The sequence below is a fragment of the Amblyomma mixtum genome, chromosome 3, assembly GCF_055824585.1.
Source record: "Amblyomma mixtum isolate Tamu chromosome 3, ASM5582458v1, whole genome shotgun sequence".
NCBI classification, from domain to species: Eukaryota; Metazoa; Arthropoda; class Arachnida; order Ixodida; family Ixodidae; genus Amblyomma; species Amblyomma mixtum.
The window spans coordinates 244,831,916-244,857,245 of record NC_143014.1 but is presented as its reverse complement, the minus strand read 5'-3'; the positions used below and the strand labels follow the sequence as shown (position 1 = coordinate 244,857,245).

The 25,330-nt window shown below is 45.9% G+C and overlaps 1 protein-coding gene across 2 annotated transcripts in view; it reads right to left on the bottom strand.

Moving 5' to 3' along the window:
- The window catches only part of LOC149354220 (uncharacterized), a 141,247-nt gene that overhangs the window by 15,387 nt on the left and 100,530 nt on the right, over positions 1 to 25,330 (bottom strand). For both annotated transcript variants that reach the window (XR_016291241.1, XR_016291240.1), the window contains exon 5: positions 643 to 10,137. The gene's annotated coding sequence lies outside the window, so the exon portion shown is untranslated. The remainder of the gene's footprint in view (positions 1 to 642; positions 10,138 to 25,330) is intronic.

Sequence of the window (25,330 nt, the reverse complement as noted above, 5' to 3'; positions counted from 1 at the left end):
TGGCATTTCAAGCATACTTTGAACTGGTGCAGTATGAACCTTTACTAAGAAAAAAAATGGTAACACACTTTTACACCTTCCAGCATGTCGCTGCACTGCGCTGCGAATGCTTTCATTTTTGTAATTGCGAACTTTGGGCTGCACCATCGCAAACTGCATGTAATGTTTTTGACTGTGCTTTTAAATATTTTTATTTCTAATACTCTATGCGTGCAATGCTGACGAATGCAGTTTTGCCAGAGTTCTTCAATGAGAGAAGTACTGAGACTTGGATTTCGCAGAGATGTGTAGTTGGAGCTTCCACTCGCTATAGTGTCGTGCTGTACAAAGATTACTATTTTACATTGTGTTTTGACGTGTCTGTGCTTTTGGCACTGATTCATTTGCCTGGCTATATTATCATTGCTTTTCTGCAGCAACTGGAACATAGTTTTATTGATCTCCCTACCAGAGCTTGAGATTGTGGGGTTTTAATGTGTGTCTATAACAGAATGAAGTCATTTAAATGGATGCAAAGGATTATATTGGCTAGCAGTTTAAAATAGTTATGTGACATTGTTAATACACATTCTGTCTTTCTACAACTGTGTCAGCAGTGTCAACCCAGCATCTGTGGAGAAGGAAAAATAAAAGTTTTCTAACTGTAGCAGGATCAGAATCCATGAAGTTCTCTCCAAAGGGGGTCGTTCGGTGTCACCATCTTGTCAGATGCTTAGTGAGTGCAGTTACTGTGTTTGAGGAGAAACCCAGATGTAGACGCTTTGTGCTGCCTGTGAGCTTTTCAGGTTGGGTCACAGCTGTTCTCACTGTTCCTAATTTCTTACTGCAATTAACCAGTCACTTGCAAGACGCAGAAGGTGAATTAGATTTCTAAAACAGAAGGTGAATTAGTTTTCTAAAAACAAGCGGTTGTGAATGTCGCTGCATTATAGTGGCAATAAATATTGTTATGCATTAGAAGAATAGTGTTATAGGCAAATGTAATAGTTATTATTTTTTGTAATGAAATATTCCAATATGGCAGGGGTAGTAGTCAGAGCTGGATGGTGTTTACAGTTCTTTTGCAAAGGAACATTTCATTTACTTTGAAATAATATTTTCTGTGTTGTGCTGTTTGCACTCTTTGCAAACCTAGATGACCAGAGTGCTACTGCTTGGAGATACTAATCTGATTGCTGCTTCTGTTTGCATTAGTGTGAAAGCAGTTGTGTACTAGGTCTCACTGACCGTTTTTTCTTTGGCCTATATGCAGACGTCTGGGTACTTTAGACTGGCAAGCCTGTGTGGTGCCTACCTGATACCTCCTCGTCTCTGCACAGACAACAATGATGCACCTAATATTCTACCAGCCAGGTCACATCATTGGCTTACTGCAAGTCATCAGAGCATTTTATGAAAGAAAATACTGAGATCTATGCAATTGAATGATTGTACTGTGGTTTACACACAATGAAGATCACATCCAAAGCTTGGCTGGAAGGGCCGATATGAATTAATAACTGCCTCCTTATGACCAATGTTTATTTTAAAAATAATGCACTCATTTAAAAGATATCAAATACAAGCTAAATATGTCTGCTGTACCATGGTTAGAAAGGAAGGCCACATATTGGGCATATGCATGTTTAAAATGTGTGCTTTGAGTTCTTTTTTAATATCCCTGCACACTTATCATCCTTACTATTTACTACAAAGGAATGAAACGCACATCAAAGAGATTGGTTTTTGAAATTTTTTATGAAATATTTCCTTTTTTTCTCCTCTAGACCGTGTATTCCTTTTGTTCACATTTTTCTTTTATTTCACTTGATGACTACAACATGTCATGCCTTTCTTGAGCAATAAATTTGGCAACCTGCTTCTGATGACCTCAGATTGGTGCAAGCAAGCTACCCATTTTCAATCCAGGCAGCACTTAAACGTAGCTTAGGAAAGCATGTGCATAGGTATAATATTAGTTGCTTGGTGACAGCAGGAGCTCACTGAAAAAAGGGGGCTGTAGAAGATGCATAAACAGCTTCTGTTGTCACCTAACAAGGACTATCGAACTGCTCACTGTAAAGCGTCCTATTCTGGCTGCCCTCTATTCCCTATGGTTATACAAAGTTGTACATGTAAAGCCATGCAGGAAAAGTCAAGTGATGGGTACGTAAGAAAAGAAACCAGAAATTTTGTTGTGCACAGTCAGGGATTTTGTGTACAGCTTTTTGTGGTTAATAGCGGGTAGTGAAACAAGGCATAATTGAAATGCCAAACAAGGCACACCCTTTTACTATTGAGTAATATGCATGATGGTTATCTGGCTTATTACTGCTCAGTATCAGACATTAAGTACTCCTTGAAATTTGAATTCTCCTGAGATGATTTTTAGTCATGTAGAGTAGAAATGATTATTGCACTTTTTCTTTTGCTCTAATTAATAATTTATTCCTGCTTAAAGAACTATAGATGCCTTAATTTTGGGTGAGCATTTTCTGCTTTGTAATTATGAATAAGGCATTATTATACATGTACTATCATATGGTATTCTGGTACGACCACTGAATCATTTTATCGAATTTATTTCTCTTGCTGTTTCTGTTTCAACTTCTGAACGATGCCTGTGACATCAATGTGTGCTTATAGGTCACATGAGACAAACTGCGGTATAATCACTGCAATGCCTTAGCCAGCCGGTCTCAACAGCCGGAATGACAAGAAATGGAGAAGCAGTGATTTGCTGTTTTTTTCATTTGACCTCTGCGCACACTTTAACGTTACATTCGTTGTTTGGCTGTTCAAACGAAGCAGCATGACAGAAAAATTCAATTATAAATTATTTATTGGGCTTAGCTGAATACCAACCGGTGATCCATGCCTAGTAGTGGCTTCCGCATCATTGTAGAGAACAAAACATTCCACCAAATTAAGGTGTCTTTACTCTTTTAATAAGAGGCAGTTTAATACTGAACAGCAGAGCTTGCATGTGCTCGTTAAAACAATTTTGACCCCTTCATCATGTTCAGTTCTTTATTGTGCTCACAATGCTTGAATAGCTGTAAATTTTATCCTTTCAGAATGCTACGTAAGGGTACAAGGGTACACAGTGCTTTCTAACTATAATTCTCACAGAATGAACTTGCAGCTAGCCTTTTGCTGTGGTGCGCCACCGCGGTGGCTCAGTGGTTACGGCGCTCGGCTGCTGACCCGAAAGACATTGGACCCCGGCCGCGGTAGTCGAATTTCGATGGAGGTGAAATTCTAGAGGCCAATGTGCTGTGCGAGGTCGTGCAGATTAAAGAAGCACAGGGGGTCAATTTCCGAAGCCCTTCACTACGGCGTCCCTCATAGCCTCAGTCGCTTTGGGACTTTTAATCCTCATAAACCTTTCGCTGTGGCTCTGACTAGGATTTTGCACGTTATGTAGGGCATAAATGAATAAAAATTAAGGTAGGCTCATTCTAAGTGGTATCCAAGCCGAAAGGCTAAGCAGTATTTGTTTTCAGTTGGTACTCCGCTGCTTTTTCACCAAAACATGCTCCCTTTAAAATCTGCTCTTTGTAGCACAGTGGTGCAGAAAATAATTGTAATCGAAGTTACTTGGTTGTCTCAAAATAAAATGTGCTGGTACTGCTTATATGCCATGCCTCCTCTCAGTTATTTCATCATAATTGCTGCAAATTACTAAGGCTCACCAGGAGCTGTAAACATTCATTTCCATAAGCTTCTATATAAGTTGCTAAGTGAAATATAGTTCACATCATGTGGAGTGCTGTAGCTCCGTATAATTTCTTGTATGCTTGCAGCAATAACAGTGGTTACGTCGTGTATGTACAGGCTCTTTTTCTTCCCACCAGGAAACAGAGATCAATGTGTAATCCCATTCCAGAGCAATGCAGTGACCAAATGCCTTGCAGAATTCCTTGCAGATTCAAAAGAAGCAGTCTGCAGCAAAAAAAAGTGTGAAAAAGGATTCATAAATAACTCCCCAGGAACGTTCTAGAGTCTTACAGTGCGTCTCTTCAAAGCCATTAGCTAAGCTTCTACAGGAATGTGGTGGCCAATTAGTTACTGGAACTCATTACTCAAATAATATTCGGTCAAAAGTGTCATGTTCAGTGAAATGAATGCTTTTAAATGGATTCCTATGAAATACTTTTACTAGTTTCAAAAGTGAGTTGTTAGTGTTTCTTTTAAAGGGCATCAGCCATGCTTGTATAACAATATGTTGACCTGTTAGTTATTGAAACATTTTGCCGAAATTCTACATAGATTCATAAGCAGAACATTAGAATGAGACGAGTACACTGAAAAAGGTTTCTACACACACTCTCAAGGAGGCTCTAAAGCAAGTCATTGCAGTGTTTCTTTTAAAGGACGTTAGCCGTGTTCCTATAACACCACGATGACCAATTAGGTATTGAAACTCTGGATAAAATTCTGCTCAGATATAAAAGATACACATTACATACTAATTTTTAAATTTGAAAGATTGTTCTAAGCAATTGCTAAAGCAATTTTTGTAAGGGGTGACTCCAGTTGTGTTTTGATGTGCCGCGTTTGTTGTTGCTAACTTTTTGGTGGCAATTAGCAATGGACACGTCGAGGCGACGGCCTGTTGTGTTTTCAATGAGACTGCGGCTATGTGGAGGGAAGGGCCAGCGGAATAAATCAGGATATGAATGTGTGCAACATGTTCCCACAATGATATACATGCTTTCAAAGTGGTTAGGCCTTGTGCTTGTTTAGAGCGTTCACCGTAAACGTGGTTTAAGACATCCTAGTCTAACAGAATGGAAAGCTGGGCTAGTTGTAGGTTGTTCACGATGAAAATTTGTGAGCGCGAGCAAACAAAAGATAAGATAAGATAAGATAAACTTTATTTCCATCAAAAAAAGACAGAGAATAAACCAGAAGAAAGGCGCTTGTCCTGTGGTTTCCTCTTTTTCTTTTGTTTGTTCGTGCCCACAAACTTTCATCATGAACATCCTAGTCTAAATCAAGAGGAAGAAATAGGCTTCTGCAGGCAACCATAGCAGGTAGCAGCACCAAGTTAGGTAGCCAGTTGAGATTAAGAAGTTTGCAGGGATATGGTGGCCACAGCTGGCAGAGGATAAGGTTAATTGGAGTGCCATGGGAGAGGCCTTTGCCCTGCAGTGGTCGTAGTCAGGCTGATGATGATGAGTGTGACAAAATTTTTGTGTGATCAGTTGTGTCAGTTTCCTCTCTCGATATTGTGAGTTTGCCTGTATTAATGCTAAAGCCGAAATGGCTACCCTTCAGAGAAAGTTGACAATGTGGAGGTGACAGAGGTCAATCAGTATACATTGTGGATGTGGGCATATGCCGTGACAACGCGAATGTAATAGGGGACACTCGCCAAAAGTCCATGTTCTATGTAGCCTTTTTTTTTCTTTATATATCCATCATAGCTATCGGACAACATATACATGTTCCCAATCGAGGGTCTCAGAAGCTCTCCCGCATGCATTCTGCTAAGCAGCCCACCAGTAAACGGATGTTCACATGTGACTCGAACGACATACATCGAAACATACAGGGTTTGTTCTGAAAGTAGTACGACTAATTTTTTTTTTACAAAATTTCTTCGAGAGAATAGTACAAACGATTAGAATTTTTCAAAGTAGCACCATTCCACACTTACACGCTGCTGCCAATGAGTTTTGGAGTTTTCGTGCGCCCCCAGGAATGCCTGAACCGGAATGCTGTTTAGCTCCTTCGTCACGGCCTGTTGAACCGCCTCTACCGATCCGTGATGTTTCCCCTTGAGCGTCGATTTTATTCTCCGGAATAGAAAAAAGTCTGGCGGGGCCAAGTCGGGGCTGTAGGCGGCCTCAGGCAGCGTTGCCGCCTTGTGCTGAGCAAAAAATCGGGGTCCTCATTCACATGATGAAGAAGATCCTGGCAGATCGCTTTCCGGTTGCCTTTTGCTCCTCTGACAACACTCCCGGCACCAACTTCGGGAACACTTTCTGCATGGCTAAGTTTTCTGTCACAATCTAAAAAACTTGGGTTTGAGGAATGCTCATGTCATCAGCAATCATTCTGAAACTCATCCTACGATCACTGTTCAGTAAATGTTTCACTCGCTACACATTTTCTTTGGTCTTGCTGGTCGAAGGGCGTCCGGAGCGGTCGACATCTTCCACTCTTTCCTGACCTTCTCGGAACCGCTTGTTCCACTCAAAAAACACCTGATCTACCCATGGCAGCATCACTGTTAGCCTCCTTAATCATGTCGTGAGTCTCTTTGCCCGTTTTACCAAGATTTACAGAAAATTTGATTGCGTATTGCTGATCCAGTAAACGCTCTGTGATTCTGCGTGACAAGACGTTTCGACAGGGGTTCACAGTACAAGCGACCTGCTCTCTTCAACGGCCGAGAGCCGACTGCCGATTTTCCCCATCATTCCCAATATGCCCCTTCAATGATCCTGCACACGCAAACCGCCTCTTGTCCGCCCGTTTGCCCAGGAAAAAAACAGTCCTACTACTTTCAGAACAGACCCTGTATGTTGACAGAAGCTTAGAGAAGCATAAGTCTATTGTCTGTATTGTGGGTGGACCTATGGGGGCATAGTCTGTTGTTTTTCTTTTCTGAAACTTCACATAATTTTGGTGATGAAATTACAAAAAGTCATTATTCATAGATACCCCTCTTTTCCTAATTGTGTGTAAGCAGGGACGGGTTGCAACGTGGAAAAAAGATCATTAGTACAACTCATTTGGTTACAAAACAGTTAGTTCCACACTGTTATGGTTCTTGCAGTAATGAATTTACGTAAGCGTTTGTTCACCAAACCAAATTTTTTCACCGAATCCACTTGCCTACCTCTTCATGGAGTTTTTGGGTGTGTAATGCATTTTTAATTTTTATTAGCCATGAAAGCAGACAGGTTATACGCCTTGATTATTTGCCGAGGTTTTCTTCAGCCACAAGTTTTTTTATGCAATTTTTGCAAACCGTAGTGCTCTTTCGTTTGCAGGTAACAATTTTCAATGTTCTGATTGTGACTTTTTTTTGACAGTGCAGCTGAAAATGCCTGTCATTCATGCCCGACTACTTTGCTAGAGGAAGCTAAATAGCATATACAGAAGACTGGAAGATATCCTGAGGCATGTGTATGAAATATATAGCACACAAAGTGGCCAGAGGCAAATCGAATTTGTGACATGTAACATTCTGTAAAGTGGCTCAGATACCTAAAGGGCCTCTTCACTGCAAGTACTGCTTATAGATTTTTTGTTTGTGCAAATATTCTTCCTGCAAAATTCACATCACGCATCTATCTATTCCTTACTGAGATCAAAAGAAGTGAACCTATCTGCACCCTAGCTGTGGCTTCTTGAACCACGAAAGATAACAGTGTATCTGTTTCATAGAAAAATGGCAAGAAATAGAGCCAAGGTCTTGAGATGTGCAAGATAGGTATCACTTCAGTTCTCTTGGGGGTGCTCTCCTGATGGCGTCGGCCATTTCTCATGGAGGTGGTGTGGGGGGCAAGAGATGGTTTGAAGACCATATGCCCACTGAAGCTGCAAAATTTCTATAATAGTTACCTTGAATGGCACCATATGGAAGAGGGCCCTCATCTTCTGCAGTCAATACCTTTGCTATAGTGGTGTACATTTTGAGGCCACTCCATTCCAGGCATTGAAAACCTTGATTGACGAAACGTACATGGTACAAGTCATGTCACGGTTCCTTAAGGAAGTAAGGTATTTGGCATCCCTAATTGATGCTGGCTTTCACACAGGTAGTTCATAAACTATTAATTTTTCAGTAGCCATCCTGCACCTTAACACAGCGTGCATCCACATTGGTAAATACTGCATAAATTTACCCGAATATATGCAAATTGTAAACTAGGGCCACGCTCCGCGTATGAGTTAAACCTGTACAGCATACACTGAAATACCACCAGAATGAATGCCAATTTATCAGTTAAACATTTTCTGGAACCTCATGTCCATCACACGTTATATCTGGTAGGCTGTAGTTTGGCTTCATAACTTCAGAATGACTTATGCTGTCAAGAAGACTTCATGTGGCTGTATGAAACCTGATGTCACTTTAATGCCCCTCAAATTTCTTATCTCATTTAGATATTTTAGATATTTGCTTTCAATCTGGTCGCTGTTTGTATTCTGTAGCTCTGCAAGGATTCACATCAACAATGTTTTCGTATTGGTGCTCTGTAATTCGTTCAACTGAGGTTTCACTGTGCTTGGATGTTCATCAGTGTTGTGTGGATACTGTTGGCGATGATTGGTATGCATTCTCTGCACTGGGCTCAAATAAGTGTGTTAAAGTTTTGCAAGTGAATGTGTGTGATTGCTGTGAAGTAGTGGTTGGAATGGTTGAGATGAGAATGCCATAAGACGGCAGTGTAATTTTTTCAATAATAAATATCACTTTGCACTTAGTGTGAACACTAGTGTCATTTATTTATTTATAAAACTCTGCTGTTTGATGCAAATGATATCACTGACACTTAACTGTACTGTTCCCTCCCTGCTTAAAACTAGGAGAGGGCTTTGATGTGTTTGGCACAGCCATATAAGTGAAAACTGGTGTGTAATTCTTCTGTGGTTTATATTAAAAATATTCCATGCATAGTGTCTGTGTGAATATGCTTACTCATGAAAATACAACATAATTTCTTCTCAGTACAAGCTCATTATAATGGTACTTTGGTCGAGGCAGCAGAACACTACTATAAAAACTGAAAATTCAAGAAAATAATCCTGTGTACGTCAACTCGAAGTGCAGGCTTAAGGTAAGCGCAGCTTCAGTGGTGGTGCAGACTATGTGGGTAAGTAGCAGCCATTAGCAATGTTAATAACCTTGTCTGTGTGTGGTTAAGTTTTTCATTTGATGTAAGCTACTGTAGAGCAAGCCATAACACATGCTTGTGAGTAATGCCACATGGCTTCTGTATCTTATTTTCCCCAAACTTACCATTTTATTCTCAGGCACAACTCGAACATTGCCACACTTGCTGCAGTTGCCCACTAAACCTTAGGGAGAAGCAAACTACGAAAGTGAGACTAGCCTAGGAAATGATATCAAGAGAAGTACGTTGGATGCAGATGCATTATTATGTACAGCAGGTCCCTACCATGGGGACACAGAAACACCAGTGCCTTGTTACGACAGTGTGCAAATCTACTGACAGGAATTCCTGACAGCCTCCTTGGTTAACTTGCTGCTGAGACAGTGTGCCTTATTATTCAGTGCTTAGCAGGTTTTTAACATCAAGTGTGGCTTGGTATGAATGTTAGAACTGTTCTGCTTGTGGGCGCACATCAAATCTTGAAGGAGCTCCTCCATGCCACCGTGACACCTCCTTCTCAGCGAGTAACGCATGCCTTCCAGCGCGCGTCTCTGCTTACCCACTGCCGTGTGCGTGGACTTGGCTTCTAGGCGTGCCGTGTCGGCTAGTCGTAGCTTTGGCGGACTCCACGCAAAATAAATACGCGGCTCATGTCTCAAGGGCAAACACAGTCCGTCGAGCGGCGCCGAACATGCGATCGATCGCGCAAGTGACGCTCGTCACAGTTACTCGTGCAGTCCAGTATTGAGCCCTGTGCCACTGGCTCGTTGAGAATATATTCGGTGAAATAAGCAGACAATCATAGATTGCTCCCCTGCACGCATTTAGCGATCGCTTTAACTTAACAGGACGAGCTTGAAGTGGGGTATGATCCGTGTAGTTCCAGTTCTTTATGTGCACCGACGTTGCGATCGCAAAGGTGAGTATGAGCACAACAGCTTGCAAGAGTTTCGGACCTTAGTAACCTTAGGGAGGGGATATTAGATACTAGGAAAGGTGAAATCGTACCCCCAGAAGTGGCGAAAATAGTACGGTTGGTGTGACTTTTACCAAATCTGTGGAAAATTGCAGTACGTCCAATCCTCCGGGGCCGATCGTTAGCACGAAGAAAATTTATTAGACGATGTGCCACTGCGTCGACACGGACTGCGGAAGGGTGCAGATTTGTGTTTCCCTTCAATTTTTTCGTATTGTTTTTTTAGCTCTATGAGCATTATTCTAACGTGAATCCAATAGGCTCCCGATGGTCGTCTGCTACTGGACCTCCACTCTTCGTTTCTTTTGCCTGCGCCGCCAGGTGCTGCATGGACAAGTTCATTCGCGAATACCACTCTAACATTCTGGAATCAATGGTACACTGAAAAGAAATTAATAGAAGAATCGAATAAAAATGAAAATATTAGGCATGCAGAATGATGGCAAAAAAAGTACTTGTGTGGTCATCTTCCAAGTGTAACGAATAAGAAGCAGCAGCAAAGTAGCGCGTGGCCACGCAGCGCGTGCATCACTCGCTTCATCATCATCATCATCACTCGCGCGACAATGTGTCATCGTTCCTTCGACTCGAGTGCTGCGGCCGTCGTCACTCTCCAACGGCCAGTGACTGCAGCAGGACTCGATGTGGGTGAGTGGCATTTCTCTTCTTGCTGGTCCTCAACTGACTGCCACGGCGGAACCGTTAGCACCGTTTCTCAATTCTGCGCTGTCCTAATTATTCGTGCTGATTTAGCAGCATTCCCCAAGGCAAACTTTCGAGGAGTCTTGCTTTCTCGTACCGCGAGTTCGAACGCCACCCTCACCATCCTATTGTGATGCAGTGCCACGTTTCACAACGCATGACAATCGACTTGAGCCTTTAGCGCTGAGCGCATTGGCCTCTGTTCTCAGAAGCTGAATGTTTTTCAGATGAGGCAGCGAAAAGAACTGTTAGTTCTGCAGAGCACTTTGAAAAGGGACTTCGCGTTCCGGTGGTCGATACCGGGCGCTCTTTTTACATTCGGCTGCCTCGCAGCATCGCCCTCCAGCATGCAGCGAGGCAGACTGGATAATTTCATAGGCTATCTCGTCGTCTATAGCAGATCTAACCTTGAAATGCAGCGCAGGAAAAGCGTGACGTATTATAGAACTGCTCATATAAGTTGGTACCCACAATGGAGTCTTGAATAGCAGCAGATATTAGCCATTTTGAACATTCAGGCTTATCTCTTCGTTGAGAACAGACGCACAGAATGCACTGCAGGAAAAGCGTATCGTATTACAGAACTGCTTACAGACACTGGTAGCTGCAATGGAGTCTTGAAGAGCCTCCGCGATTACCCACTTTTTCTTTCGCACATTTTCTCTTGCGAGCCAGAGCGCGAACGGTGGCATCCTTCGCCGCTTTCTTTGTGTGGCGACGCGCGTGGCAAGCTGTCGCCACGTGCCGAAGAAGGGGGTTGGCGCCAGCATGTGCTGCACAGAACGCTGGGACGTTCGCCTAGGGCGGGCGCCGCCGGGGCTGCGTCGACGGGCTATAGGTCGCGGTAGTGTGGTAGAACACGAAGTGATCCAAATTAATCATGAATCATGCACTACGGCACTTAATTCATCCTTTCTCTTCTTCCCCTCCTTTCCTGATAGCATTCCCCACGGCGTGTTCAAGGCATACACAGAAAAGAGACAGCTGCCATATGTGCCCATTCCTTTAAAAACCAAATTTTTTCGTCGCGGTCTTCGCGAAAAATTACTGCGCCGAATGAACGGATGAAACACAAACTTTTAGATGGGCAAAAGCTACCCTGCTTAATAATTAAATAATTCAAATGTTTTTTTGGGGAAAGGAAATGGCGCAGTATCTGTCAGACTTACCTCTGTGGACACCTGAACCGCGCCGTAAGGGAAGGGATAAAGAAGGCACGGAGAGAAAGGCAGGAAGAGGTGCCGTAACCGTAGTGTAGGGCTCCGGAATAATTTCGACCACCTGGGGATCTCTAACGTGGACTGACATCACAGAGATTACGGGCGCCATTTTGCGTTTCTCCTCCATCGAAATGCTGACACCGCGGTAGGGTTCGAACCTAGTACTCTGGATCTGTAGCCGAGCGCCTTACCCACTGAGCCACCGCGGCAGGGCTCGCTTGCTCGCCCGCTTCGGAACGAATACATGACGCCACTGGATTCCTTGACGCCATAGCTCGCTCAAATGGTAGCGGTTCGGTTATATTACGCACACGCTCGCCTGCTCATAGAGGTATAAGCGATAAGTTAGCCCTGTTTTGCAGATAATTTGGCGAATTTCAAGCACTTACGCGTAATTAAATGCAGCGTTTTCCTTGTAGCAACGACACCTGGCGAAGCAGTTCTGATTCAGGTTCTTTTAATTTTTTACATTTTCTTGTAATCGTGTAAATATTCTTCTTGGAACAAAAAAAAAAGGCTCGCAATGCACCCACTCTCGTTATCAGTAATTTAAAGGGTCAGTCTACTCACCGAGATGAGTGTATAAATAATGGCATATTCTGGTAGTTGGCACCCTATAACATCAATAACGAGGGGGTCTGCGACCGGTTTAGGCAGGAATTTATATTTTATTTCAGCGTTAAAAGTCGCGTAAAAAAGCACGGTGGCGACCCCAAACGTTCATTTTGTTCAAGAAAGTGGTAGTCTTTTTTTGTAGAAGCATAAGTGAATATACTACGTACCATTTGTATGCCCCAATGTCAGAGAAACGCACGTTTTGTTCTAGTAAACTGTAGAAGGCGTACCGCTCGCTTTTTCTGTAAATCACATGAATATTTATAGTTACACGTACGCAAAACGCAGGCACATTCCCACTTTTCGTTCAGTGTATGCTAGCAGAGACGCAAAAATAAACTCAGCCTATAGTGGCGCCATCTGGTCGTCAGGACGGGAACCATTGCTGTAAACAAACCGACTCTCCACTTAAGCCTAGGAGCGGCAGAATCGTCACTCTAATTATTAAAATAAAGCAAATTTATCTCTTATATGTTTTCATATAGGCGAGATGAGACGAAGCGAAAGACCGGCGCCCCATTTATGGCCAGTGAACTCACTGAAACAGGCAGCAACAACGAGAATTCAGTCCGAAGCGAGAGGTCCGGCTTCGACGGGCGCCGCCATGTTTGTCGCCGCGCGGCGGAAATCCAGATGGTTGCCAGATGAGACTACCATCTCATACATATGTGTTCCCACATTAATAAATTCTATTTTAAAATGTTCTACCGCACTCCTTGGCACTACAGCTGTCTAAACGGTAATTTGAGTAAAGAGCTATCGGTTGCCGCAAAGAAAATATGGTCGATAAAATTCAGTAGACTGACCCTTTAAGTACGACAATTTCTTCAACACAGCATTGATGCGCTTTGACGTGTTATCACTAGATAGGGCTACCATTTACCCAGGGGCTTTACCCATGCCCATGGAGGAAGCCCATGCCTATAGAGTTTCTTACGATTACCAAGAGGGAAAGCTGACAACCCGTCTATGGTAGTTTGCATGGAGGCCTCGATACCACTTCAGCCACCATGGGCGCTCAAAGCATCATGGGGCGGTGAGCTACCGACTGCAGAACTACAACTTTTGGCCAAAAAATAATAGAAAAATAAAGCTGGTCAATAACTACGAATGTCCTAACTTCAATATCCTGTCTGCAAATTGCAACAAACGAGCAGAAAAGCGTGTAAATGCAAAGTTTGCCCAAAGTTAGAGATGGCTAGCTTTCCTTTGGGCCAAGTAAGGCAACGTTTCTAGATAAAGACAGTTGGGAAACTTCGCCGGCGAGCCAGGGAGCAGAGAGGCCCCACGCGATCGCCGTCTAGGCGGTGGCGCTGCGGTTGCTTTAGGATGAGCGCGTCGTCTGCTACTCGCAGCTCAACGTTTTTAGATAATATTATCAACATAAACTACGAGGAGGGAAGCGGTACGTCATGTTTCTCTAAACCGCGGAAAGAAGGGCTTCCAGTTTTTTTCCGATATTTACAGCCAAAAGCTCAACCTCGAGCATCCTGCACTCACGTACCCCAGACGTAGAGCGCACGCGGACTTCGCAATTCGTGGATGAGCGCGGCTAGAAGCAGCCGCCCCCGGCGCAGGCGATGCGAGGCACGAGCTAACGTTAATCATTCGCGAAGAAATCGTGGCCTCTGAGATCAAGCGCCATGTTAAAGTACCGATGCCTGTGCTGGTCACGGCGGCCATGGGAAAACAAACGCGGTACTCCCACCACCCGCGAGATGGCACTCGCATCTTTGAGATGAAATCGGCGACAGAAAGGGGCCACATACCCGGAGCAAGTTTCCCAACTGTCTTTATCTAGAAACGTTGAAGTAAGGAACACTACAAAAACTAATATTTCGTAATTAACAGGCGCGCTTTTAAAAGTGAATATGTTTTCAAAAAAAAAAGTTGTTGCTTAGACACTTTAAGAGGTTTTTTAATGGTACTTCGGAAAAGTGAAACCTTTCATAGGCGTCGTGTGCTATTGCGGTTTCACTACTATGGCTTTTGCACACTGCGTTCGCGGGAAAGTCATCTGCGCCATGGGGTGCGTTCCAATACTCCCAAGTAGACGTCTACTTGGACGTCTTGCCGGACAGCGGCCATTTTGAGACTCGTTCCAATTTTCACGAAGCCGTCCAAGAAGACTGCTTCGCCGAAGTCATGGAGGAAGGAAAGAAATAAGGAGAGGCCCTGACGTCACTTTTTGTGAAGCCGCTCCGCAACCGGAAGTTGGCTCGGCTCTCCTCACTATCTTCTTTCTCCACCGAGCTACGGGGCGGGGATCGCGCGCGGCTCGCAAGCGCTTCGTAAAAGAAAGGTATCAAAAAACCGCGCCGCTTGCCGCTACACTCCTACACCTTCCTCCCCACAAACACGCACCTAGACACAGACCGGCGCACAGGTGCGGTGAACCTTTTCCGACGCCAGGCGAAGAAAGACAACCTCGGGCTACCGTACACCCGCCGTGTGGCCTTCGAAACGCAGCTCAGCATCGCCGAGAGCGGCTTCATGTTTCTGTGCTGTTTGGTGAGGTGCGCAAGTTCGCTGATCAAAACAATCAACGCTTCTTCGCGTGTCGAAGCGCGGTTCCGGAGTGCCACCTTTTCGCGAGATTCATTTCAATGCATCGATCGCTCCGCGTAGCGACACCAAGTTTGACCAACAAAATATCAAATGAGCGGTTATTTGCTGCATTTAAAAGCAATCCTAGATGCGTGCGTAACGTCACGACGCCAGGCATGTAGACTTTAATACGCAAGGCCGAACACACCGTGCCGAAAGCCCGTCCACCGCCACCGAGAAACACTCGGGCCCCTAGCAACAACGACGCTAACGACGCCGTACGCCGTTGCTAGTGGCCCGACTTTTTAAGCCTAAATTTTGACGTCACTTCCGCCACATTTTCGCCAATGCATTGGGAATACGAAGGGCCTCTCCTTAGTTTTCCTTCCTCCATGGCCGAAGTCCACATCGATGCAGGCTAACTTCCTGTCTAAAGATGGCGGAGCAGTTGGTGCAGTCAGAGCTGAGTGAGCCGTGCTCTTGGCGGGCACTGGAGCCCGGAGACGCACCATCTTTCAAGTGTCAGTCATTCCGTTAAGTTGATTTTTATAGGAACTGGTGGCAAATAAAGCCGTCTTTGTGGACCTACGATTATATTTGTGAATCGAGCGAGAGGAAATCGTGCGGGTGAGATCGTCTGCTATGCAGGTGAGATCGTCTGCTGAAGCGGTAGCGATGAACGCACCATTATTGCAGAAAAAAAAATAAAATAAGAACTAGCAAACTACTAACAGCGCGTTTTTAACTTGTTTTATTAAGAATTTTTAAGAACATAGGAGTGCAGCTATTCCCAAATGTTAGTTCAGTTTATATGCCGCAAGGTGGCGCGTGAAGTAGACACGTTCCAATATCTAGACATGTAGACGGCTTCCTAGACGTCACACTAGACGTCTTGTCGGACGTCTAGAGAATTGGAACACACCCATGGTCTGCGCCATAGACGTCTGTGCACACACGAACAGCATTTTCGGAATGACACAGTTTAGTAGTGCCACTCTGTGTTCCCGAAAAAATACGACTGTCCCGCAACAAGTAGCTCACCGCCCCATGATGCTTTGAGCGTCCATGGTGGCTGAAGTGCAGCGCCGCAAGCTTTCCCTCTAGGTAATAGTAAGAAACTCTATGCCCATGCCCCTGCGGGACGTCACCCACGGCCAAGAAAAAGTTTCGTGCTAACGCTATTTACAGCGTACGCCCGTCTGCTGCGCGATGTCAGCGCATGTTAATGAACCTCAGGTGGTCTGAATTAACCCCGAGCCCACGCCAGGGCTGGGGCATGTTGCAAGTTGCGCGTCCGCGCCGAGGGTGGCGCCCCGGTCGAAACGATTGCAGCGATCCTGGTATCGGCGGTAAACGGGGCTGCAGTTAAGCCTAATAAAAGTGAAATTTTTCGACCACTATCACTAATAAAAACATGCTTATGAACTAAATTATAGCCAGCCATAGGTATTAAAAATAAGACATCAAAGAAATTAGTTGCGAAGATGACGACGCGGGTAACGCGGCAGCAGACGACAAGCAGACGACGCACGGTCAGCCGCGCAAGCGAAAACGGCGACGTCGGCGACATTCGCACTGCAGCAGCGTCATTGGCGTCATGTCGAGTCACACAGTGAGCTTTTCTTGGAGTCTTTATACTAAGAACTAGCACTGCAGCATATTATGTTGTCCCTAGCCCAACGCACTGTGATTTCTTCTACACGAGTCAAAGGTTGAAATTTTTCGCTGCCTTTCTCTGCGTGTGTTTATTCATAGCCACAAACTGATACGTTTCAATACAGGTCAGATGTTTTACTTCCCTGCTATTTACCTAAATCTCTTACAAAGTCGCGTACAAACGTATATTCAGTCATGTAGCATTTTATTATGTATACTGTACCTTGATACCTTTTTTATCCCCTATATATTCTCTGTGCGCTCATGTCTTCTAGGTTTACATAATGGCGTTTTTTTATTTTGATTTTTAGGATGCCTGTTACTGATACTGCAATGTCACTCATACTTAAAATCCTTTTTGGACATCGATTGTCACTGCTGATGTTCTTTTAATAAATTGTTCTTTGTACAAAACCATGTACGCTTTTCGTTCTCGATCGAGCGCAGCTGCTAAGCAGTCGCGCCGCTCGCCACCATACACCATGCTACATCAACAGACACATCGAAATACAAAAGCGAGTGAGCAGATTCCGTAAGTACTTAGGAAATCAAGCGTGAATGCAGCGCGGGATCAGTTAATCACCACTATTTACAAAGCTTGGAACGAGCTAGCGGCCGCCAGCACCAGGAACGCACGAGTACAGTGCACTGTAGCGCGAGCAACCGGCCACAACCAGCCGCCTAAAAGCGCGCCGCCATATTGGATTTTTGATGCGTTTACCGCCTCTCCCAGGTGCCGCCACCATCGCTTTCGAAAAAAACGTCCCCATTGGCTCTATGAGAGTGTCACTCCCTTGCCCACGCGTCCCTCATTGCTCGCCTGTCACTTCAGGGTTCATTCGAATGCACGTGAAACCGGCGGCGGAGATTATGCGCAATTCGAACCCGCTCGGCGGCAACGATAGCACGGGCATTTCGTTCGTCGCGAGACCGCCAGTGTTCATTGAAGGGCATTCACGCTGCTCGTTCACCACTGTTTTAATACGGCGTGCGCTACGCAGCGGTTGTCGGTGTATTGTGCGGACGTTTCGTGCCTGTGTGCAGTGTGTTTGTGCCATTCGCGCTCTCGTATCCGTCGCCAATGAAACCTCGTTGCTACTTCTGAGTGTTTTGCAATGCTCCGGCGATTGTGACTGCTGTTGACTATAATAGAACTGCCATTTTTTGCTCTTCGGCGATTGCGCTTGCTTGAGCGGCGAGGGTGTTGACATGGACAGAGAGTGAAATTGTAAAGGAAGCAGCTGCGCTCGCTTTGTTATTAGCATACAGAAACGTTGTTCTATGCCCGTTTTTGAAGCGGGTAACGTTTGAAGCGTCTAGCGAGCTATTTGCCTCTGGGACGTGCCGGGCTCAAGTGTATTCGTTCATATCGAGGTCAAGTCTGTATTTTTGGTCGCGCGCGGTTTTTAGATCCGTTCCTTGTCGAAGGTTTTGCAATTGCTTTTCTGGCTGAGGTCATGATCAAGAAGTGCGAAAAAGGCGGAGCATTTTCGCACATTATGACAGCGAAAATGATTCAGCTGTAAATAGTTTCTGGGTTGCTCTCAGCTTTAAAAGTGTAATAGAGGCCTTTTCTCACAAGTGTTTATTGCGCCCATGTCCTGTGATAGTGTTATGTACTGTAAAAAAATACCTGAAACGGGAGTGCACATGTGCATTAAATTTCCATGGTTCCTGTGGTTATGTTGAAGCCATTTCATATTGTTGATCACAAGCAGCTACTGTGCAGTGACATTACCAGCTAGTATTTCAGCAAGTAAATTAAATCGGTGTGTACAGCTACAGCTCTGCACGTTAAACATGAACCACTGCACTAAAATACTGCACAACGCCGTGAAATTTTACTACAGCCACTTGGTACCCATAAACTTCTAGAAGCAGTCTGAAAAGCTGCGGTCATATATATTATTCAGCAAACTATTTGTGCCAGTGTGAAACATGCTATGTTGCAGTGCTGCAGGGTGGATTTATGAGTCATCCTTAAAGGGGAGGCTGGTTAAAAAATTCCAGGCTTTCGGAGGAGGGTAACACCACCCCCATAAATCCTCTGCCGTGTTACTATATGCACTGTCGCCCTCGCCGTTTTTGTCACCTCTATGAGTGCCTCTTGGAGTTGTAATTGTTGGCACTGCCAGCATTATCAACCCATTATGATACGAAATTTTGCATTCAGGGATGAGAACCCAAACTTTTTAGTATATTTGCCCATCCTCTCTGCTATATGAGAAAGCATTCCTGTCATGGCGAGCCACACAAAAACATGCTCTGAAGATAAATACAGTACTCAAGACCAATAACAATATACTGCAGGTTTTTCTTGTCCTGACTGCTGCAGCAGAAGGCACTCTTGGCACAGCAAGCTGCCCAAACATACCCAATGGAGGCAGGATGCAATATTCAACATCAAGCGCAGCATTATAAGGCAGGCTGATTTTTCTAAGCTGTGGTGTGACCAGGCATGGCAGCATTGTTGATGACCTTGCCGAAAGCAGGCCCATGCACACTTATTCAGCACAAAACAGATGGTTATGCTATCCACCAGAGAGCGTGATTAAAGTGTGGCCAGTATGTGGGCCACATTTAGGCGTGCATAGCAGGCAAACAACCCGAGATCAAAAACCTTGCTCAATAATCTCATGCATGAAGTTCTAAATTCATTCTCGCAAATCAATTTTTTTTTACAACCTCACGGGCACATTTAACAGCTCTCCTCACAAATATCATTATGCTCACAAATACGAAGCCTCCTTGCTTCGAAGCTGGACATGGAAAGCTTCCAGGACAGCTTTTCAGGAAGCTTAAGCTTAAAAGCAGTACTTTTCACTGCATTAATAGTTGGTTCGGAAGCATCATAAAATACACGGCATGATTTAAGACGCACAGTATGTAAAGAAAAGGAATGAAATATCATACACAGCACAGAGTAGCAAGTTCGATATGAGTGGCACCATCTGTAACAGTTTTTTATATAAAAAAAAACACAAACAAGCTTTCTCTTCAAAGTGTACGCTAAATTTTGTTTCTTCCCATCTTCTATATTTTGGCAGCAGCTGTGTATTTATGCACAATTTCACTGAGCGATAATTTTGTGCCCTTCACCTCATTTGGTGAAATGAACCTGCTAGCCCTGCGATTAACACGAGACTACGATGAACCTGACGTAAGTATAGCAGCATATTTCTTCAATTGCGGCCTGCAAGGACCCCAGGGAAGCATACCTCCACCGTCGCTAAACGAAGCAGGCAAAAATGGCTGAAGACATTGCGCACCATGGTGGGCTACCGCAATAAGTGAAATTTCCTTCCCGCGCTTGCCGCATTTGCGATAAGTGCCTTCGTCGAATGCTACTTGATTATGACGAAGAGCGGACTGTTTGGTTCGAATAAGAGAGAGAGAGAGAGGGGATGATGCCTAGGCGACGCTGCCCAGAGCAATAACTGGAAGCAGCCGAGTGTCTCGTACGGATATATTTCCGGGCCTACCGTGATAAAGAACGGCCACAAACCAAGCGTCCCTCGCACTGGAGTGTAGGATAGCTCCTTCGCTTGGTTTGAAATCCAACGAACCGTCTAATATCAATCATTAGAACTTCGGTTTTTCAGTGTTCAGCCTGTTGAATGCATTTGCGGTGTATAACGCATGACTGAAATTTCTCGTAGAGCTTTTCCTAGCGAGCCGAGGTAACAGCGTTGAGGCGGACATGCAGCAGTTTCTCGACGCCACTTACAGTCGCATAGCTCGAGGCTCCGGCATACGTGCCCTGGCCCAACCTTACGTGGCGTGCTCGCTGTCGTAACGTGTAAAATGCTGTATAGTGTTGGTTTCCCGAAAAGCTGCTCTGGATGACACATTTGAGGGAAACAGTGGAATGACTGCAGCGCAGGTCCTTGCCATGTCTACAATGAATGTCTTATAGATGCCCGTGTGATTTGCTGGTGGCTGGCGAGAGGTGCTTCTGGAGAATAGCTGGCTTTCCGACTACGTCCTTGAATTCAATTTCGTCGTCGCTTTTGATACGGCAGCATTTAGGTCGTCGTCACACTATACAGAAAGGAGAAAAAGGGAGTAAGCTCTTCGCCAGCGCACACCCTCGTTTAAAAGGCTGCACCCAAGAGGAGAGCTTACTCTCTTTTTACGCCCATATAAGCGTATTCCTGTTAATAGTGGGCGCAGCTTCCGGTGTCTTCGCAACGAAATTCCCTGATTCAGTCACGTGACCGACCTTGCGGCAATCATCATCAACCCGCCCACCGTGGCAGGTGGCAACCTGCTCACCGGGTTGTGAGCAAACTGCCCACCTTTGCCAAATTCAATGCATTTGCCGCCTGCCCACCGAGGCGCTGCGCATGAGCCTTACCGGAGCTTGGTAAGAGCAACCTGGGTCTGTTTTAAACAGCCACCTGCCGGAGCAGTGGGGCTTCGCTTAACCGTCGAACCACTGCACCAGTAGTGAGTGCTACGCAGACTCACCGCGATCTAAGAATGCGTTTCAAAGGGTCGTGACGTCTTCAACACCACAGGACCATCGATGGACTTGTCACAAGGCACCGCCAAATATGAAAACCTAAGGCCTTCAAAATATCAAGACAGCAGTTCGAGAGACTTAGACCTACTTTGAGACTCGAACCGACGGAACTGCGACTGAAAACATACACAGGAGAAGTTGTCGAGTCGTGCGGCGTCTTCAAAGCAGCTGTAAGGTACAAGGATCAAGTCTGTGACCTTCCGTTGTACATCGTAGACTACGGCGGACCAGCTCTTCTATGACGCGAGTGGCTCGAAACTTTGCGCTTGGACTGGGACGAAATCTGCCATTTGCACAAGCTGAACAGGTTTTGGTGCGCAATTTCAGGAGCGGACCAAGATGGCTCAAAGCAACTATCGGGCAGCGCACCGGGCCAATGTCGTACGAGGTCAAGGTGCAGACACCCCACGGATCCTGCATGTGGAGGCGACACAAGGACCATTTGCTACGAGCCTCAGCTACGAACACGCCGTCACCATTTGCGGTGGGGGAGGAGACCGACATCTGTCATCCAGAACTTTCAGATTGTCCGCCACCCTCATCAACCGCTGTCTCCGCAACTAGCCCTGCACCCGTGGCCAGTGGAAACAGCCCTACGAAGCGGTACCCTCAGCGAGTCAGGAAGCCGCCTGACCGATAGCAGCCATCGTGACTCTCCAAATTGCGGTGGAGGAAGTGACGCGCGTTCCGGCGTTCTGTGGGAGCTGAGAGAGACGCGTGCCGGCGTTCTGTGCGAGGCGAGACGCGGGCGGGCGTGCTGTGCGAGCCGCGTGAGACGCGTGCCGGCGTTTCGTGTGGACCGAGTGAGACGCGTGATGACGCGCCAAGTGACGTCAGGCGTGGCTCTACAAAAGCGAGCACCTGCATGAGCGCCGCCGGGAGAAAGCATCTCAGCTGTTGCCCAATAAAGCACTACGCAGTGTTCTTACCGCTTCTTACTTGCCGGGACCCGAGAACACCACAGGCGGGCATATTGCACGTACGGCCTCTGTCGTCCGTTGGTGTGCAAAAACATCAAGGCAATCCGACAGACGATGCACAGACATTTCCTGCGCTCATTGAAGGCAATGGCGATTGGTAAAATTATAAAGAGCGCTGGTTTTCTCGATGGTTTCCTCACCCAACTGGATCAAACTTGTCGATCGCGCTCCGCTAAAACTTCCTGCTAAGACACCTGTCCTGCCTGCGCGGCGCTGCGGTTGTTCCAAGGCACAAGGAAACCCAGAGCCGTATATTCCCTTCGGGAAGGGAATATACGGCTCTGAGGAAACCGATAACTATCGCCGCAACCATTTCTGAAGCGACACCACGCGTCGTATCTAGAGGCGGCCCCGTCGTGAACTCTCGTGCCTCGTGTTCAGGTTTGACTGGTGGCGCCACGGTGATAGTGGCTTTTACAATGGAAATAAATACATTCCCTTTCCGCAATGGACCACCCAGTGTAAGCTCTCTAGCCGTATACAGCTTCAGCGAGACTATTGGGGCTATGTATACGCTCGGTCAAAACTAGTCCAGCCGCATGGTCGGCTCTTATGAGCATTATAACTGAGGATTCATGGCATGCTGCTGGCAACGGCTAGATTAAACGCTCCTCTTGCCTTATATAATTTTACAGCTGGAAGGGTGCCTAAAATCTCCTACGTACAAATAGACGCAAAGCAAACCCTGCGGGCGGTAGACTTTTGCCGGGTATTGTACAGGTGTGGACAAAAGTAAACGGAGCACGCAACTGTCTTCGAATATTTTTCACGCGTCACCTAACTGAAATTTCCAGCAGTGGTATGCGCATGCTGGTAGCGGAGATTAGTGGGCTTTCTTGTAGACAAACAACCCTTCTTCATTACCAGTGGAGAAAGCGTGATTGCACTTCGAACGCAATAACGTGCTCCGTTAACTTATGGCCGCGCCTGTACATGTCGCCTCCTCGCTGTTGCATGCAGTCCTTGCGCCATTTGCGTTTGCCACACGTGCGTTTAGATTCGCTCTGCCTACCTGTCGCTGCTCTGACCGCACGGCCTGTCGTACACTGTAAATTTCCCATTGGGCAACGTGCACTGCAGTTCTGGCGGTGAGGCGGAGACTTTTTTCTCTGCTTCTTCATCCTGGCGTTCTTCTGCTCGTGCAGACCGCTGGGAGCACTAAGCGATGCGCTCGACCTCGCACTCTTCGGTCTGCCGGACAGGCCGTGTGCTTCGATCCCCCCGTCTCCGTTTTTGGCGCCATTCACCCTTTACATTCTGTATGCATACTGATCGCATAACATTCTATGCGTGCTTTCAAACGCATCAAACTGTACCCTTTATTCTTCGTTTTTGTACTTGGCGCACCGCTCACACAAACGTGTGCAACATAAACATGTTTGTCACTGTTGCTTCTCGACTTCGACGTCATTCCTAGCTTACGAAAGCCTCGTCATTTCGGAACGCTGTCCTTCCAGACTAGCTTGAACTTGTGTTTGCCTATAACGGTGCTTTAAATTAAAGAAAGATAATTGGTTCTGCCAGCAGATGAGCCCAATTGTTACACTGCGCTCATGTGAGTCTGTTCAAATTTTCAGGTGCTTTTTTTCCCTTTGCAAGCCGTCGTCGGCATGAGCCCCCATCACCACCGACGGGACAGGCCCAGTGAAGAATCCACAGAGGGGACCGTCCGCTCCATGACAAGTCATCATCTCATCTCCAGCAAGACGCGGAGGAGTCGGCTGGCGCCGCCTCTTGGCTCCCAAGCGCCAGCCACGGAGCCCGTGGCGAGGGCCAGCCGACCAGGCAGGAAGCTGATCCCGGAGTTCCTTCAGAGGCAAGAATCTCGCTGTATTCGTGGGATGCTTAAAGGGTTACAGACGCAAAATTTCGAACGCACACAAGCGACATTTGTTTCATGGGCGATGCCTTCTAGAAAGCTTCGGTCGAAAGCATTAAAGTCGAACATAATTTAATATGATATTGAATGTTGTCCGAGGAGCCGCTAAGGTTTTTAATCTGAATGGAGGGACGTCAAGGTCCACCTGCTCCAATTCTGCTGACGTCACCGAAGCCAGTGGTTGTTCGAAGGAGCAAGCAGTGGTTGCCCGCGATGCCGGCTTCCTTCGAAATGTGGGAGCCCACGTTGGCCGGTCGACCGTGATGTCAACGTGCACTTGAGCGCTAGCGCCGACCACGACCGAAACGGGCAGTAAAAAATTGTTTGTAATTATTAAATCTGCGCCCTGACATTTTAAGCCAATTTTCATTGTTACAAGCCCGAAAGGCCTTTTTACAAGGCGAATATATGGACGCCCCAAAATCATGTACCCTTTTCTGTGCTCGTTTAAAGGTGTACTGAAGAGGAATCTGAACACTTTTTTTTTATTGCTGGAACTCGATCTACACGTTCCGAGCGTTTTTGGAAACTCCGAAGTATTGCCCTGTGCGGCCGATTTCCCTAATTTAAATCCGATTAAAGGTCCCGGCTCCCGCCTTTTTTAATTCCGCAGACGGTGGGAGGAGTCAACCAACCTTTTAACCAGTCCCGTGGCGGCTTGCCGCTCTGCCATCGGCGGAATGATACGTAGTGATCAGCGAAAACAGAGTCCACGGGTATTTTATTTTCGTGGGCCTAATTTGCAGCTATGTAGTCTCTGACTAGATCTATTTATTCACGGAAACCTAAAAAACACAATAAAAGCGAAAGCAAAGCCACCACGCGACTGCCTGAAACGCACTCCATGCGCTGGTTGACTCCTCCCACCTTCTGCGGGGTATTAAAAAAAATGGCGGGAGCCAGTCGTTAATCCGATTTAAATTACGGAAATCTACGGCACAGGGCAACAATTCGAAATTTCTAAGAATGCTTGGAACGTGTAGATCTAGTTCAAAAAGACTAGTTCAGATTCCTCTTCAGTGCACCTTTAAGAGTTCCCGCTGCAAAAAGACGAGTTCAATTCCTCTTCAGTGCACCTTTACAGGTGCAGTGGAGAAGAATGTGAACTCGTCTTTTTGCCGCGGGAGCTTGATCTACACGTTCCGAGCATTCTTAGAAACTTCGACTTATTGCCCTGTATGGCTGATTTCTCTAATTAAGTCGGATTAACGTCCGGTTCCCGCCTTTTTTTTAATTCTCCCCGTATGGTGGGCGGAGTGGACAAACGCGTGGAGTGCCTTTCAGCCAGCTCTCTGGAGGCTTTGCTTTCGCTTTATTTTGTTTTTTAGGTTTCCGTGAATAATTAGTTTCATTCGCAGATAATATAGCCGCAAAATAAGCCTGCAGAAATAAA